The sequence below is a fragment of the Phyllobates terribilis genome, unplaced genomic scaffold (assembly GCF_046119375.1).
Source record: "Phyllobates terribilis strain yellow unplaced genomic scaffold, ASM4611937v1 Scaffold_4__5_contigs__length_816908805, whole genome shotgun sequence".
Taxonomy (NCBI): domain Eukaryota; kingdom Metazoa; phylum Chordata; class Amphibia; order Anura; family Dendrobatidae; genus Phyllobates; species Phyllobates terribilis.
The window spans coordinates 102,492,455-102,509,635 of NW_027362764.1; positions in this window are offsets into that span (position 1 = coordinate 102,492,455).

A 17,181-nucleotide genomic window follows, 5' to 3' on the forward strand; every position below is an offset into this window, starting at 1 on the left:
GTGAGCCGGAAGCTGCAAATGCTGTTGAAGCACGGCAAGGGCGGTTTAAGCTGTATGTGACTTTCTAAAGTTGGCACACAGGCGGCGTACTTTAACAAGGACATCCGGCTGCTCCGGGTAGGATTTGAGAAACCACTGAACCACGAGGTTAAGCACATGGACCAGGCATGGTACGTGTGTGAGCTCACCTCGCCTCAGAGCCGCCACCAGGTTCCAGCCATTGTCACACATGACCATGCCTGGCTGTAGGTTCTGCTGTGTGAGCCACAGATCTGCTTGCTCTTTCAGAGCTGTCCACAACTCTTCAGCATTGTGCGGTTTGTCACCTAAGCATATTAGCTTCAGCACAGCCTGTTGCCGCTTGGCTGGGTCAGTGCTGCTGTGCTTCCAGCTTGTGACTGATGTGGTCATTTCGGAGATGGAGAATGAAGAAGAGGATGAGGTGCAAGAGCTGTAGACTGTGGGGGCAACCCTGAATGACCTAGGGCCCGCAATCCTTGGCATCGGGAGGACGTGTTCCCAAGGTCCGACTGGGTCCCGGCTTCCACAATGTTAACCCAGTGTGCCGTCAGCGATATGTACCGTCCCTGCCCACAAGCACTTGTCCACGTGTCCGTGGTTAGGTGGACTTTCCCGGTAACTGCGTTGTTGAGGGCACGGCTAATGTTTTGGAACACATGATTGTGTAATGCGGGGACAGCACACCGGGAGAAATAGTGGCGGCTGGGGACCAAAAACTGAGGAATGGCCGCTGCCATCAGGTTGCGGAATGCATCTGTTTTCACGAGCCTGAAAGGCAACATCTCGAGCGCAAGCAGTCGTGAAATGTGGGAATTAAGTAGTGTGGCCTATGGGGCGTTGGCTGCGTATTTGCGCTTGCATTCCAAGGACTGGGGTATGGACAACTGAACGCTGCGCTGGGACAAGGACATGGGCGTGCTTCCTGACGCTGCTACGAGAGTGTGCAACGACAGGTGTAGGGCAGAAGGCATCTTTGCATGCACCATGGACAGGGGATTGGATTGCATTCACAACAGCGGAAGAAGCAATGGTGCCACCCGCAGACACTGTTTCTGGACCCTGGGGTTCAGCCCACAAAGTCAGGTACTTTGCTGCCATGTGCCTGATCATGCTGGTGGTGGTCAAGCTGGTCGTTTTGCCACCCCTGCTGATGCTGGCCTGGCAGGTAGTGCAAATGGCCTTTTTGAGATTATCGGCAGAGTCTTTAAAAAACAACCAGACTCGGGAAGACCTAACAGTTGTAGTGGCAACTTCCTTCGTGTTAGTGTTACAGGGAACAGTTGCCTGCCTTCTTTCTGCGGCCACCACACTGCTTCTTCTTGCCTGTTGGGGTGCTCTGCCTCACTCCCCCTGTGTGCTGCTGTCCTCGCTTTGCATGTCTTCCTGCAAGGTTGGGTCAGTTACTATATCATCCACCACCTCGTCTTCCACTTCCGCACCCTGGTCCTCCTCTTGACTTTCTGGCAATTGTGTCTCATCATCATCCACCTCTTGTGACACTTTCACACCATCGCCTTCGTGTGACCATGGCTGCTCAAATATTTGGGCATCGCTATATGCGATCTCCTCTTACCCCACTTCAAGTGGACCGGGCGAGAGGCCCGAATCTATAAATGGAAAAGTGAACAGCTCTTCAGAGTGTCCAAGTGTTGGATCAGTTGTCTCCGGGGACTCAGCAAGGTGGGAGGAAGGAGGATCAGGGTGAGGAATATGCAGTCCAGACTCACAGCTACTGAGACTTGATTGTGTGGAAGACAGAGTGGTGGTGGTGGCTAAGTGACTGGAAGCATTATCCGCTATCCAACCAACAACCTTTTGACACTGCACTGCGTTCAATAGTGGTGTGCTGTGGTCCCCTAGAAATTGGGACAGGAAGGTCGGGCGATAAGATGTGGGTGTTTCTTGTGGCACAATTTCAGCTTGCCCACGGCCTCGGCCTCTGCATGGACCATCACCATCATGGCCAGTTCCCCTTCCCTTGCCACGCGCCTTTCCCATTTTAAATGGAGGACAATATCTTCCACGCTCACTACAAATGCCTGAATTTGGAGCTGTTATATGTAATCCATGTGATAGAGAAACAACAGTTTTAAATACCTGGCCTGTAGGTAACTTTTTTGAACAGCAAACCGGTGTCGAAAACTTTGCTGACACACTGGAAAAAAAATTGAATGGAGGCCAGAAATGGCAGAATTTTCAGAAAACGTATATGTGATCCGTGTGATGGACAAACCACAGTTTTAAATACCTGGCCTGTAGGTAACTATTTTGAACATCAAACCGGTGCCAAAAACTTTGCTGACACACTGGAAAAAAATATTTGAATGGAGGCCAAAAATGGCAATATTTTCAGCGCAATTATATGTGATACATGTGATGGACAAACCACAGTTTTAAATAGCTGGATTTTTAGCGCTGTAATATTGAAAGGGCCTGTCTGTATTCTGCAGTGCCAACTAGCAAATGGCGCAGAAAAACGGTGTTCTCTGGATTGCTTTTTAAGCAAATAATGAGGATTAAGATCCAAGAAAATTATTCCTGGCCCCGGAGACCTGCGCGTTTGTCTAGAAATGTCTAACAGCAGCAGAAACTGGAATGGAGCCTCTTGTGCTATATGCACTGCAGTCTGTTGTATACACCAACCAATGAACACAGATCGAGGTTTCTTAAAAAATAACAATTCTTTATTTCATTCACAAAAAAACAGAAAAAAAAAATATTAAAAAAGGCATAAAAGTACAGCATAAATAGGCATCATATGGCATGACCAAACACTCAATTGCATCTTTATTCAGAAGACAGGATAAACAGTACATAGATCTCTATAGTGAAAGAATGCCAAGGGATGGTGTTACAATATCGCCATCTAATGGCGACAAGCAACAAGTTTTAAATTGAATAAATAGAGAAATTACCTCTTTAATATAACTTGCTAAATAATATATGTCCATCCATCATTTGGCCCTTTTGACACCATCAATATGCCAAATGATGGATGGACATATATTATTTAGCAAGTTGTATTAAAGAGGTAATTGCTCTATTTATTTATTAAATTTAAAACCTTTAAATTTTGGTCTTCAAAAATGGATGTATGGCCTGAACTAGCCTCTCACGCCTTGGAGGTTTTATCATGCCCAGCAGCCAGCGTTCTCTCTGAACGTGTCTTTAGTGCTGCTGGTAGTGTCTTGACGGATAAGCGCACCCGGCTGTCCCCTGAAACTGTAGACCGCCTAACTTTCATCAAGATGAACAAGTCATGGATCTCCAAGGACTTTTGCACCCCAATTGCAGACTGTACAGAGTAGGCGATGTTGTCGTTTTGAATGTGCTGCATTGATCTCTTGAAATTGCAGTCAGTGATATGGCTTCTGTGCCTGCTCTTGCTGCTGCAGGTTTTAGGCCCTAATTTTGGGAAATGTGGAGAGTTCTGATTGTGTCTCCATTCATTGGGTTGGCTGTAGTGGGACAGGTTTGGGTCTGCGTTAAACTACTTGTAGTCTGATGACATTGATGCCACTTCAGTGGAGTTAGGCCCTCATTTAGGGCAATGTGAACACTCCCGGTTAGGTCTCCATCTTCTGGGTTGGCTGTACTGGAAGAGGTCTGGGTCTTATTTACACTATTTCTACTGTAGTCAAATTGATCAGACATTGCTTGTGTCTACCACAAAATTTTTGAAATGTAGAGAATCCTGATTGGGTCTCCATCTATTGGGTCGGCTGTAGTGGAACTGGGTTAGGCCTCCTTTGCAATACTTATACTCTAGTGAAATTGATGCCACTTCGGTGATGTTAAACCCTCATTTAGGGCAATGTGAACACTCCTGGTTAAGTCTCCATCTCTTGGGTTGTCTGTACTGGAAGAGATGTGGGTCTCATTTACACTATTTCTACTGTAGTGAAATTGATTACACTTTGCTGGCGTCTGCCGCTAATTTTTGGAAGTCAGGGGAATCCGGAATGGGTCTCCATCCATTGGGCTAACTGTAGTGGAAGAGGTTTTGGTCTCCATTAGTGATGAGCGAGCACTAAAATGCTCGGGTGCTCGAAGCTCGTGCCGAGCACATCGTGATACTCGGGTGCTCGACCCGAGCAACGAGCCCAATGTAAGTCTATGGGAAACTCGAGCATTTTTCTGCCGATCCCCCCCGGTGGTCTGCAGAAGGTCAAAAATTGCCCAAATCGATGCGAACAGTGCTCAATGAAGCATGTCAGGCAGGCAGGCAGAATATATAGGCAGGCAGGGTAGATAGGAGGGTGCATGAAAAACATAGCAGGGCACTGGGAACACACTAGTGCCATCTGATTTTCATGCACCCGTCTCTTTAAAAAAGCCGGCAATTCAGCAGCCGCATACACCGGTACCCGACAATTTAGAACAGAAACAATAGAGCATCACACATAGATTAGATAGATAGAAACATGTCAGTCACATATATAATAAGTACAGTGACAGTGTTGGTTACTGTACTTGTCATTTAGTGTTAAAATAAAGGATTTATTTAAAAAAAAATTGGTGTGGGGTTCCCCGTAATTTTAGTCTCTAGCGGAGGTTAAGCAGACGGCTGGGGAAGATGTTTGAAGCCTGGGAAGGGGGTAATACCCACGGAGCTTCCCAGGCTACTAATATCAACCCCAGCTGAATACCTAGCCTTTACTGGCTATTAAAATGGGGGACCCAAAAAAAAATGATGTGGGGTCCCCTTAATTTAATAGCTAGCAAAGGCTAGGCAGACAGCTTGGGGCTGATATTAATAGCCCAGTAAGGGTGCCATGAATCTTGGCCCCCTCCCAGGCTAGAAACACCAGCCCTCTGCCGCCCCAGAAATGGCGCATCCATAGGATGTACCAATTCTGGCACTTAGCCTCGCTCTTCCCACTGCCCTGTAGCGGTGGCAGTGGGGTAATAGGGCTGAAGTTGTTGTCAGCTTATAATACCAGCTGACATCAAGCCCAGGTTAGTAATGGGGAGGAGTCTATAAGACGCCCCCATTACTAACCCCATAGTGAAAGTGAAAAAAAAACACCAACACCCAGAAGAAAATCTTTTAATTGAAATAAACAGACAATACTTTAATATTCCAAATTAAACTCTACTTACCATCACGCCCATTCCAGCTGAAGCCAACGATCTCCTGCACTAAAAGTAAAATAACTAACCAACCTCATCCTTACCTTTCCATGGTTCCAACGACGGCTCCAGCTCTGCTACATCGAGATGGCAGGCTGGATGTAGCAGAACGCTGCCATCCAGCTTGCCATGCCGCAGAGACACTGAGAAGCCTTGAGCTCCTCTGTGTCTGGCTGTGATGGCATCCAGATGGACTCGGCTCACCTCATGCACGTTACTGACAGCGTGGGAGAATTCTCCTGCGCATGCGGTGCCGGCAAATGACGTCACCGCTTGAGCAGGAAAATTCTCCCCCGCTGTCAGTGACGTGCATGAGGTGAGCCAAGTTCATCTGGATGCCGTCACAGCCAGACACTGAGGAGAGCAAGTGGCGGCTGGGGACCGAGTATGGACGCCCGGCCGCCTCCGCCATGAGGTTGTAGACAGCTTCTGCCTCCACGAACCTAAATAGCCATATTTCAAGTGAAAGCAGCTACCCAGAAATCTGGCAGTTCACTATTGCGGCCTGTTCTGGCTGGCTGCATACTTGCGCTTGCATTCCAAGTAACAGAAAACTAAGCAGATGCTGGCCTCTATCATCATCATGGCCTCACCTCGGCACTATGAACTCTCCCGATGGAGAAGCCAGGGCCCACTGGAGGAGTCTCCGGTTCTCTGGTGGGTCTGTCCAACCATGCCGAGAAGCAGCCCTGGCTAAGAAAAATGTGTGGGAAGGTTCCCAGACACTCTATGGCTTCGTTTTTAATGTGGATCAGACGTGCTTATGCATGTTATTTCTCAAACCGCATTGCAGATCAGTCCATTGCCCAACTCTGTAGTCATGAAAATAAAGGGCAAAGAAAGATGTTTGTGTGTCGAAGCCCCACCGACAAGTGTGAGCTGATGTTGGACAGGCTGCATTAGAGGACTTCCTGGGAGAAATGACACCCGGAGTAGATATGGTTTCCCTCTATGCCAGTCCTTTCACTGAGCTAAAGAATATGGCTGTGGTGAAATACCACTGTCACTGAGAAACAGTGTCAGACTGAAAAACATTGGGCCCACCAAAGGATTTGATTCTGAGGTCCCACCTTTCTCCCCCGCTCTAGAGCCCCATAGCAGCTGCAAAGTTTGCGCCTATCATGAACTCTGCTGATGGAGAAGCCAGGGCCCACCCGAGGACTCTCTGGTGGACCCATCCAATCCTGCCGAGAAGCAGCCCTGGCTAAGAAAAGTGTGTAGGAATGTTCCCGGACATTCTATGGCTGCATTTTTAATGTGGACTGGCTTTGTACCGTCCCTGGCCACATTCACCTGTCCACGTGTTTGTGGTTAGGCGGTCATTCCCAGTAAGTGCATTGGGGAGGGCACGTGTAATGTTGTGGGACCCGTGCTTGTAGAAGGCGGAGACAACACCAGGAGAAATAGTGGCGGCTGGGGACAGAGTATGGACACCCGGCCCCCGCCGCCATGAGGTTGTGGACAGCTTGCGCCTCCACGAGCCTAAAAGGCCACATTTCAAGTGCAAGCAGCTGCCCAGAAATATGGCAGTTTACTATTGCGGCCTATGGATGGGAGGCTGGATGCATACTTGCGCTTGCATTCCAAGAAATGGGGTAGGGTCAACTGAATGCTGCGCTGGGACAAGGACGTGGACGGTGATTGTTGCAAATCTGCAACGACAGGTGAATGGCAGGAGAGGTATCTTCACAAGCGCCAAGGATCACTTATGATGGGCACACTTTTAGGCAGTGACCTGGGAGTCAGAGATGCTTCCAGGGGTCTTCCCCATGCTGTTCCCATGTCTTTTCAGCACTGTATGCATGTGTCTGATGATGTGTCCCACACCACATGGCCAGATAGGGTTGTAAAATGTTAAAATGACATTTGCCAGTGAATGCATTTGTCTTGCTTGAAAGCAATGGGAAAGTGCAAAAAACGCATCAAAAACGCTACGTGTGAACATAGCCCAAGGTGTGGAGGAGCATTTTTGTTTTTGGCTATTTATTTTGCCTTATATACAAGTCATTACCCTGGAAAGGATGTTCTTTAACATATTTCCCAGGAAAATACATTTTGGTTTCATTTTTGCATGTTTTATTATGAGTCCGGAAAAGTGGCGTAATACCTCTGACAACATTGTTGACAGCAGTGACCTGGGAGTCAGAAATGCTTCCAGGGGTCTTCCCCATGCTGTTCCCATATAATTTGAGCACTGTTCCCATCTATTTGGGCAATTTTTAGGCCCTCTGCAGACCGCCGGGGGAGCCGTCGGAAAAATGCTCGAATTTCCCATAGACTTACATTGGGCTCGTTACTCGGACCGAGCACTCGAGCATTCCAATTTGCTCGACTCGAACAACGAGCACCCTAGCATTTTAGTGCTCGCTCATCACTAGTAATGAACAATATAATACAAGTAATATCAGTAAAGTGCATGTAATAAAAGGCAGAGAGCAGTACAGTTCATGTAGCACAGGTAGAAAGTAGCACAGTACATATATTACAGTCAGAGAGCAATACATCCAATGTTGGACATGTAGAGGGCAGTACAGTACATGTAGTACAGGTAGAAATTGGCACATTAAGAGTTTGTTCACATGTAGATTTTTCCTGCACTTTTTTCTGCTGTGTTTTTACTGTGCGTTTTTACTGCGGAAAAACAACACAGCATTTTGTAGTACCAGCAAAGTGAATGAGATTTCTGGAATCTCATGCATAGACTGCTGATTTTTTTTCTTTGCATACTTGAACAATCAAACCATTTTTTCTAATCTGCAGCGTGTCATCTCTTTCTGCGTTTTTTACCAATTCAAATGGATGTGAAAAAATAAACGTAAGTAAAACCCATTAGAAACACAACAAAGATGCACATATTTTACACTGTTTTTCTGCCAAGACTCTGGTATTTGGTGCAGATTTTTCTGCACCAAATACCAATGTGTGCACACAAGTGCATGTATTTCTGCAACTGCACTGCCAATCAACAAATTAAATTCCAGAACAATCCGCCCAATGTAGTGAGCTGATAACAAAATGTTTTACTGGTAAAATGTATATGCCAATAAGCCAAATCATTCAGCTTGTGTCATCTGCTGCAAATTTGCAATGTATGTGGCAAGTTAACTGTGGTACACTGGTGAATAAAAAGCTATTGTATCTTAAAGAAAACATGTCAGCAAAAAAACCCACGTTATTTTCATGCAGTGACAGTGATAATCTGCAGGGATAAAACATGTGCAGCTGTCTGATTGGGAGTTGGGCTGCAGAGAGAAAATTACATCATAATCTCCCTGTTGCGGCTCGATTCCAGTCATCAGTCCAGATCAGGAGCTGTGTGACGCGCCCCTGGGGCAATAAGGTACTCGGCAGCCGGGCCTATGGATTCTGGGGGGGTATGTCACAGTGGCTGGCCCGGTCCGTGGCCCAGGGCGGTCAACCAAAGAGGGGGATTGTAACTTGGATAGGAAAAATAAAATAAATAGTTTGTGACGCCACCTGTGGTACCTGGTAAGGTTTACCAGCGCTGCTGCAGACCTCCGGGGGGTGATGGGATGGCAGCTGAGGTGTTTCTGCTCCCCACAGGTGGAGCGGGCCCCCGGGGCAGTATGGAGTGTGATGGTGGTGATGCTGGGACTTGTAGTGCAGGCGGATGGCGCAGCAGGAGTAACTGACAGAGACAGGGGATTTGCTTCAATACCTTTACTGGTGCGGATGTCAGGTATGGTCCAGGGTACTCGGTAGGATGGGTGCACTTCAGGACTTCTCCCCAGTGAGCGGGTATAAGGCCTCCTGGTCCATGTCTGCCTCTCTGTATGCTCCTGGCCAGCCTGCAACTTGGCCTAGCTTATGTGTCGTACTGTTCCTTCACCTGTCACTCGGTAGTAGGACCTTCTGCTGGCAACCACTATCCCTGGTAACGCTGGGGCCTTCGTGGTTCCTGGTCCTGTGATGGGTCTAGCTTCCGGTCGTCCAGGGACTTGTAGTCCTCCTGGAATGCTTGTGATCCCTACTGGGTATAAAGGGACCCTGTAGGCGCGGACCCGGTGTCCGGTTTATATATCGGGGAGAGCCTATGATGCTCCTCTGCCCCCTTAACTCCTTTCTCCTCTTTGCCATCGGCCACACTCGGGGCCCTCAGAACTCAGCAGCAGACGAGCTGCGTCTTCGCTGCTCTCAGCGTCAGCACGCTCTCAGACTCTCTCTGACTGACTCCAACTGAACTGACTGCCTGGCTCCACCCTTTATATTTATATATCTCTAACGGGCTCCCTCTGGTGGTATGAGGTGGAAGGGTGGAGGTGTTTGTATGTAATGAGGGCCTCTTGTGGAGAAGTCCGTCCATGCACCCTGGGTCCTGTGGTACCTGTGCACAGCAGGGTGCCACATGTGCACAGTGAACGTGTTGTAATCACTCCCCCTACTCTTTGACTGACATCCTTCTCTTTAGTGTGTGAGCTGAGTAGGCTTTCAGTCAACGTGTAGTGGGAGTGGTTACAGCAAAGTCACTGTGTGGCCAGCGCTGACTGTTCACAGCCTGAAGAATGGAAGCGAGTGACTGCAGGGAAAATAAAACTTACCATATTTTTGGATTATAAGATGCACTTTTTTTCCACCAAATTTGGGAAGAAAATGGGGGTGCGTTTTATAATCCGAAGTGAGCTTATCAGGGGGATGGCTATGGTGGAGGGGAGTCACAGGAGACAGGGCGGCTGCTTCAGGAGGCTGGCGGTGCAGCAACGGGGTGATGCTGGGGAGCCCTGGGCTCTCAGAAGATGTCGGCGTCTGTGATGTCACCTCTCCCATAGATTTCCCATGGGCTTCGGGAAAATGGCCGCTGAAGGCGGTGCATGTGACGCGCCCCTGGGCCTGTGTCGCGCTGCGTTGCGCACGCGGGAGCTTACCCGGAGCCGGATCTCTTGAGGGTTGTAGTCTCGTGGCGGTGATCCGGTCCGTGCCCAGGGAGTCAGACTAAGTGGCGCTGTATTAGCGGTAGATGTTGGACGACTACGCCACCCGTTGAGTACAGCTAAGGAGCTGCTGCTGCAGGGCAGACCGCTGAGGCCGGTGGTAGGATTGTGCAGCGTGATAGTATAACCCCCAACGGGAGGGGTATGGCCTCAGGGCAGCCGACGTGGATGATGGGGGTAGCAGGAACCACTCGGAGACGGTACGGTGTAGTTCAGGGTCTTTACTGGTGACAACGATAGACCCTCCCGGAGTACTGGCTAGCGATTGGGGCCTGGTCAGTCCTTGAGCAGAGGGGATCTCCCCTGGCCAGGCGGAGTTGTAGGCCTCCCAAACTAACAATACTCTTCTGGCTACCTTGCTAGAAGCGGGTATAAGTAGCCCACGTCCCTGAGTGTACCGTGTGGTGCTCACCCGTATGGCCGGTGACTCGGGGCCTTCTAGTAGCTTCCGCTCCACGACGGCGGTGCTGGTCCCACGCGTGTGACCGTGCCTTCGGGTTTCTGGGCCAGAGGACCTGCAATCCCCTGCCGGTCGGTTTCTGCTGCTGGATAGGAGTTAGTCCCCACAGCCTCGGACTCCGGGTCCGGTGATAACTTCTCAGTCAGGGCGAGCTCTGCAGCTGCCAGCCCCTGACTCCTTGTAGCACTGCTCCCACAGAGCTCCTGATGTTCTTTTCCTATATCTGCTTCTCTGTCTCTACTTCTTCTCTACTCCCTAACCCTGCCTCAGCCCTAGGTTTATATAGGGGAAGTTCTTCCCCTCCCAGGACTGGGCAGGAGGTGTGGCATGCATAGGATCCCTGACCAAGAGACCTCCCACCTGCTCTCAGACATAACATTGCTGTTACTGTGGAAACCAGACCCCTGGGGTGCCACACATGCGCAGATTGAGATCTCATCTCCCGAGATCTTGTCTCCCAAGATATCAATCTGAGCATTTGCCGCCTCCGGCGTCCATTTTCCTGAAGCCCGCCGCAAGGAAGTCATTGGGAAAGGGGACTCCGCTCACCGGCACCTACATCTTCTGAGAGACCAAGGCCCACACCATCGCCCCGCTCCTGCCGCCGCCGGCCTCCTGAAGCAGCGACCCTGCCTCCTGTGACTCCGCTCCACTTCAGCAGCCCTCCAGGTAACTTACCATTAAAACGGACTATAAGACACACCACATTTTATTTAAACATTTTTTTTTCCTATTTTCCACCCCATAGCTCTTTCTCCCCCTCCCATACTCATAGTTCTGCTTCACGTCACTTGTGTCATCTATTGCATTATTCTTGTGCCCTGTTGTGTATAAATATGTGATTCTTCAGATTTTATGTTATTCTATGCCTGATGAAGAGACCTGAGAAGTCTCGATAGCTTGCAATTCGTTACCATCTTTTCAGATTAAAAGGTATCAACCACTGAGGACGCTCAAATCCTAATATTTTTCTCTCTACTGGCTAACACAGTACAAATATATATTTTTTCCTGCATCCGAGGTCACACGTTCAGCTAAAAAAAGCATTGGTGTCAGTGGGCCCCAGGAACCCAGTCATAATTGCACCCTCTGTATGGATATTGTAACCAATCACTCACATTGAGATGATTTTATGTGGATACACATCTGGTATTAATAATGTAATTATGAAGTACATTGTTATGTACACTGTTTATGATTATTCACTTTTATTCAAATTGATGTATCTTATGTATGATAAACTGGATTAATCACATGCACATGCAATAACACATTTGTTTGCACTTGTACCCTTTGAATGCTGCCTCCATTTTTGTCTGTTTTTGCATTTTCATATTTTCTTATGTATTTCCTTATTTTTTTAGTAATAAAATAGACATTCAATAAATTAAAATGTGTCCATTATATAAAAGATTTAAAAAAAAAAATAGCATCCCTGGTACTTTTCAAAGAAATACAATGGGACAAAATAAGGTTGTTAGTTTTGTTTCGGAAAAAAGACAGTGCCAGCAAAAGGCGGCTGTATTTAGGTGGTGTGTACAGGTCTAATAATGGATTACAAGAAGAAAGAACTGTGCAAAAAAACATTAGTATTGATTTCAGGATTCTTCTTTACTAGAAAAATTAGGTCAGAGAGTATTAAACTGCCCTCCTGGTTTGCAATTGTTCTAATAAACACAAAGGAAATCCACAAGACACGTGTAATTGCAATAATTTTCTGTGAGAAATTCTTCATTTTCTGAACATTTCAAGGGAGCCAACACTTTCAGCCATGACTGTAGGTGTGCACCTCATAGAGCCTTTTCATTGAGTTCCTTTGATTTATCCTCTACTCAGTATGTACAAGCCCTTCTGTTACGATGGTCATCTGACTGCCACATTGGGATCAGAGGCGTAGCTAGGGTTTTGGTTCGGGGGGCGGGTGGGGGTAGGAACTTCTGAGTGGGCCCCTTACCAGATAACCCTGATTACAGCTATGGTGGCGCACCCAGATAGTGGATGTAGGAAAACCTCAGCAGATGACGGCGCTGTTACTAAAAATAATCTCTATACAAAGACCAGCACTGATACTACCGCCATATGGTGACATATATTGATAGATGCCAGTCCTGCAGAACATATAAGAGATCACAGCACGGTTATATATTGTAACTTACAGCTGATGTTCTTTCTGATTAAATTGTTCATTTTTTCCGTCTTTTCCATCTGGCCCAGACCGACACGACAACTCCTCCATCCAGGACTCAGTCTCAGGTCTTCAGAGATCACATTTGACTCCTTACATTTCAGACCCCATCCCCATCTATTCCCAACCTGCACAAACTCCTCATCCTGCTGATACCCCAATACTGAGTTCCTATTACTGCACCTGCTGTGTGTCCTCTAGGTGGTTAAACAAGCCTCTAGAATACAGTAATGCAGTGTGCCAGTGCCCTAGAAAACAGTGCCCACATTTTGCCCCCTAGAAAGCAATAATGCCCTTTGTGTGCCCCTTTGACAGTCATAATAACCTGAGTTCCCCTATAACGATAACTGCCCACTTAACATTAAAAAATGTATTGAGTTTCCCCCCATGTACAGCTCCCCTCTACACAGTATGATGCTCTCCTATACACAGTATAATGCCCCCTCACTGTATAGTACCCCACACACAGTATACTGACCCCTTAGTAGCCTCCAAACTGATGGCTCCAACACTGTATGATGGACCCCACAATGCTCAAAGACCCCACATTATCTCCCACACTGTATGATGACCCCCACACTGTGCCAAGACCCCCACATTATCTCCCACACTGTATGATGGCCCCCACACTGTGCAAAGACCCCACATTATCTCCCACACTGTATGATGGCCCCCACATTATACAAAGACCCCACATTATCTCCCACACTGTATGATGGCCCCCACACTATACAAAGACCCAACATTATCTCCCACATTGTATTATGGCCCCCACACTGTGCAAATACCCCACATGATCTCCCAAACTGTATGACCCTAACTGTAATCCCCACACTGTATAAATAGCCTACATATAGTATAATGCACCAGATAGTCCTTCATATAGTATAATCCACTCATAGGCAGGGTCTGTAACATAATCCCCCCCCATAGGCAGTCTGTAGAAAAATCCCCCCCCCCCCCCCATAGGCAGTCTGTAGCATAATCCCCCCCCTAGGCAGTCTGTAGAATAATCCCCCTCATAGGCAGTCTGTAGCATAATCTACTCTCCCCCCCCATAGGCAGTCTGTGGCATAATCTCTCCCCCAAAGGCAGTTTGTAGTATAATCCCACCCATAGGCAGTCTGTAGTATAATTTCCCCCCCATAGGCATTTTGCAGTATAATCTCCCCCCCATAAGCAAAGTATTTAGCATAATATCTCCCCCAATAGGAAAAATAAATAAATAAACGCACTTCTCACCTCTCCTCCTCGTTCCCTCGCTGCTCCGAGAGCCCGGCCCACACACATCTTCAGCACTGCAGCCGGGCGCCAGGTGATGACATCATTGACGTCAGAGACGCAGAGGGGGGACTGATGGGAGAGGGAGCGTTGCGCTCCTTCTCTCATCAGTTAACCTGCAGCAGTGACGGGCGGGGGAGTACGATGCTGGCACCGGGCCCCCCCCCGTCATGCTCAAGGGCCGCATATCGGCCGCCGGGCAGTGCAGGGACATCCAGTCTCCCTGGTCTGCCCAGAATGTAACTGTAAAGGCGTGCTACGCCGATACAGTTACAGTAGCATAGCTCTGGGTGGGCCCCCTCAGAGCGCGGGACCCGGGGCGACTGCCCCCTCTGCCTCTCCAGTAGCTATGCTGCTGATTGGGATATTCTATTTTTTCCTGAGTGATGCATGAGCGCACTGGGTTCTTTGGTGGTCTGATGTCACACCATGAGCCAGTCATATGATTGGCTGACACTCATTGGAGATTACTGTGCATGTGCCGGTGTCTGTGGTAGGTCATGTGTGTCTTCACTATATGTGAGGTAATTATTTTACACTTACTCATCATATGTTGCTTTATGTTTATGCATATGCTGATTGGTCACTGACACTTTAAATACCTAGCCCACAGTCCCACCAACCACCGCTGATGAAGCATTTATGAAACATGCGTCGGGTGTTTGGTATGCACTTTGAGCTTTATATTATGTGACTTTTGGGAATTATCTTGCCTACGACACCAACTATATACTCTGTGTGAGTACATATATGAGGTATTACCTATACATTGGTTATTTGTATGTTTTATATATCTCCACAGATACTCCTTTCGTATTTTGTTATGACATATAAGTATTGGTGCCTTTATGTTATTGGGGCTCCCTCTCTGGCTCACCCACCAATTTGTCCTTTTGTATGTATTGTTGGACATCTATACCTGTTTTTTAATGTTCAATTAAAAAAAAAATCGTAAATATTTGGCATAGTCCTGACACACATTTGTTCTTTCGGTTTCCCATTTAATCCGAGGGCATGATTTAGGGGCTGAGAGTCTGATTCTAGCAATGTATCATTTTCTGGGACGTGAGTTGTAGTTTCAATAAAGTCACTGATTTATCAGCACGATAATATTACTATACAGAGGACTGATTGTCTCATTCATATTTTCTTCTCATTCATATTTTTCTCAGAAATACTCCGGCGTTGGGAAAAGCTGGAGGCTGAACTGGACTAGTCTCATCTCTGGCTATGGTCCCAGACTAGATCATCTAGCTACAAAAAAAAAATATTATGCATGTGACATATCCACCTATATATATACTGTATCTATGCTAACTATATAATGTTTGTATCCACATATACATTTAGTCACTTCCTTGACTAACCATATTTTTATACCATACTCGCATTGTCTTTATGTAAAATTACATTTGTACTTGATACTATTCATATATTTTCAATATACTGTTGACAGCACTATGCAGCTCGTCTCCCTACTTAACTTTGACATGCGTCACTTTTACTAAATACAACTGTTATGTGCCCTTTTTCTTATGTTTGTGTGTCCATCACATCTTTTATACTTGACTAATGAAATATAGTTTTTATATTTTCATACATTGTTCTATTGACTTTTTTCTCGGTTTTCTGGTGTTTTGCTTCCTTTAATTATCAGATTAGTCTTTCTTCGGAATTCATATCCTAGTCGCATGCACACATACAGGTGCTTCTCACAAAATTAGAATATCATCAAAAAGTTAATTTATTTCAGCTCTTCAATCCAAAAAGTAAAACTCATATATTATAAAGAGTCATTACAAACAGAGTGATCTATTTCAAGTGTTTATTTCTGTTAATGTTGATGATTATGGCTTACAGCCAATGAAAACATAAAAGTCATCATCTCAGTAAATAAGAATAATTATCAAAAAACACCTAAAAGGCTTCCGTGTTTAAAAAAGTCCCTTAGTCTGTTTCAGTAGCCTCCACAATCATGGAGAAGACTGCTGACTTGACAGATGTCCAGACGGCAGTCATTGACACACTCCACAAGGAGGGTAAGCCACAAAAGGTCATTACTAAAGAAGCTGTTGTGACGCTCACAGCCCTCCCTGGGAGATGGGGAACTCGGAGCCGGGTCAGATGTTGGGGGAAGCAGTCGTGGCCTAGACCCGCTCCGTGCCCAGGGCCGTCACATTAAAAAGGGTGTAAGGGCTATCAGGGTTGAGTAGTTGCTATCGACTACGCCACCTGTGGTACCTGGTGAAGGCCACCAGCGCTGCTGCAGTCCTCTGAGGCGGGATGTTGTGGCAGCCGAAGATACTACTCTCCACAGGCGAAGGAGGGCCTCAGGGCAGAGACAAGGATGGAGGGAGTTGTAGTGTAAGAGGTCTGGTGCTGCGTAGTGCGGTGCAATGCAGAATAAAGAGTCCGGAGGCCATAGGGGTTGACTTCCAGGGTTGTTTACTGACGGTGGAGAATGCAGCTGAAAGGCTTCTCCCTGCTCCTCACGGAGTTCAGCGGTCACCAGAGACAAGGAGGGGGGTCCGACAACCTCCGAGTATGTCCAGTGTTCAATCTGGACCCCGCACCAGAGTGTTCCTAGACTTCAGACCGGGTCCTTTCCTGTCTGTGTGTGTGTAGATAGGCCGGGTCTCCCTCTGAACTTCACTCAGAAAAAGGATACAGGTGGCAGCTCTGCTCCTTCCGTTACCCGGTGGGATCCTCTGGGCCTACCCGGGCTTCCCTGAACAGGACGTAGAGTAGCAAGGTCAGGTGTCGGGGGCCAGTACCCCTTTTGCAGCCGGAATCCCTCTGAATATATCAGTTTGGCGAGGACAGGTAGCGTATACCGCTCTGTCTGCATCCTCCCCGGGATCCATTTGCCTGTGGAGCTACACTCTTTAACTCCGGGCCTTCTTGGTCATGGTCCTTGACCGGGTTGAGACATGTTAACTCCAACCTGCCCCTCGACCCAGGCCAGGGTACGAGGGCCGTGTCTCCCTCCTCCGCTGCAGGTCCACACAGGATCCACATTCAGCGTGGGAGATCACAATCAAAAGAAAGTCAAAGAACCAAGAGCCAAGATGGCTGTGTATTAAATATGAATTATTAAGTGTCACTAAAATGTGAGTCCTCCACCCTCACCCACTAATTGGTTCCCCTATCTC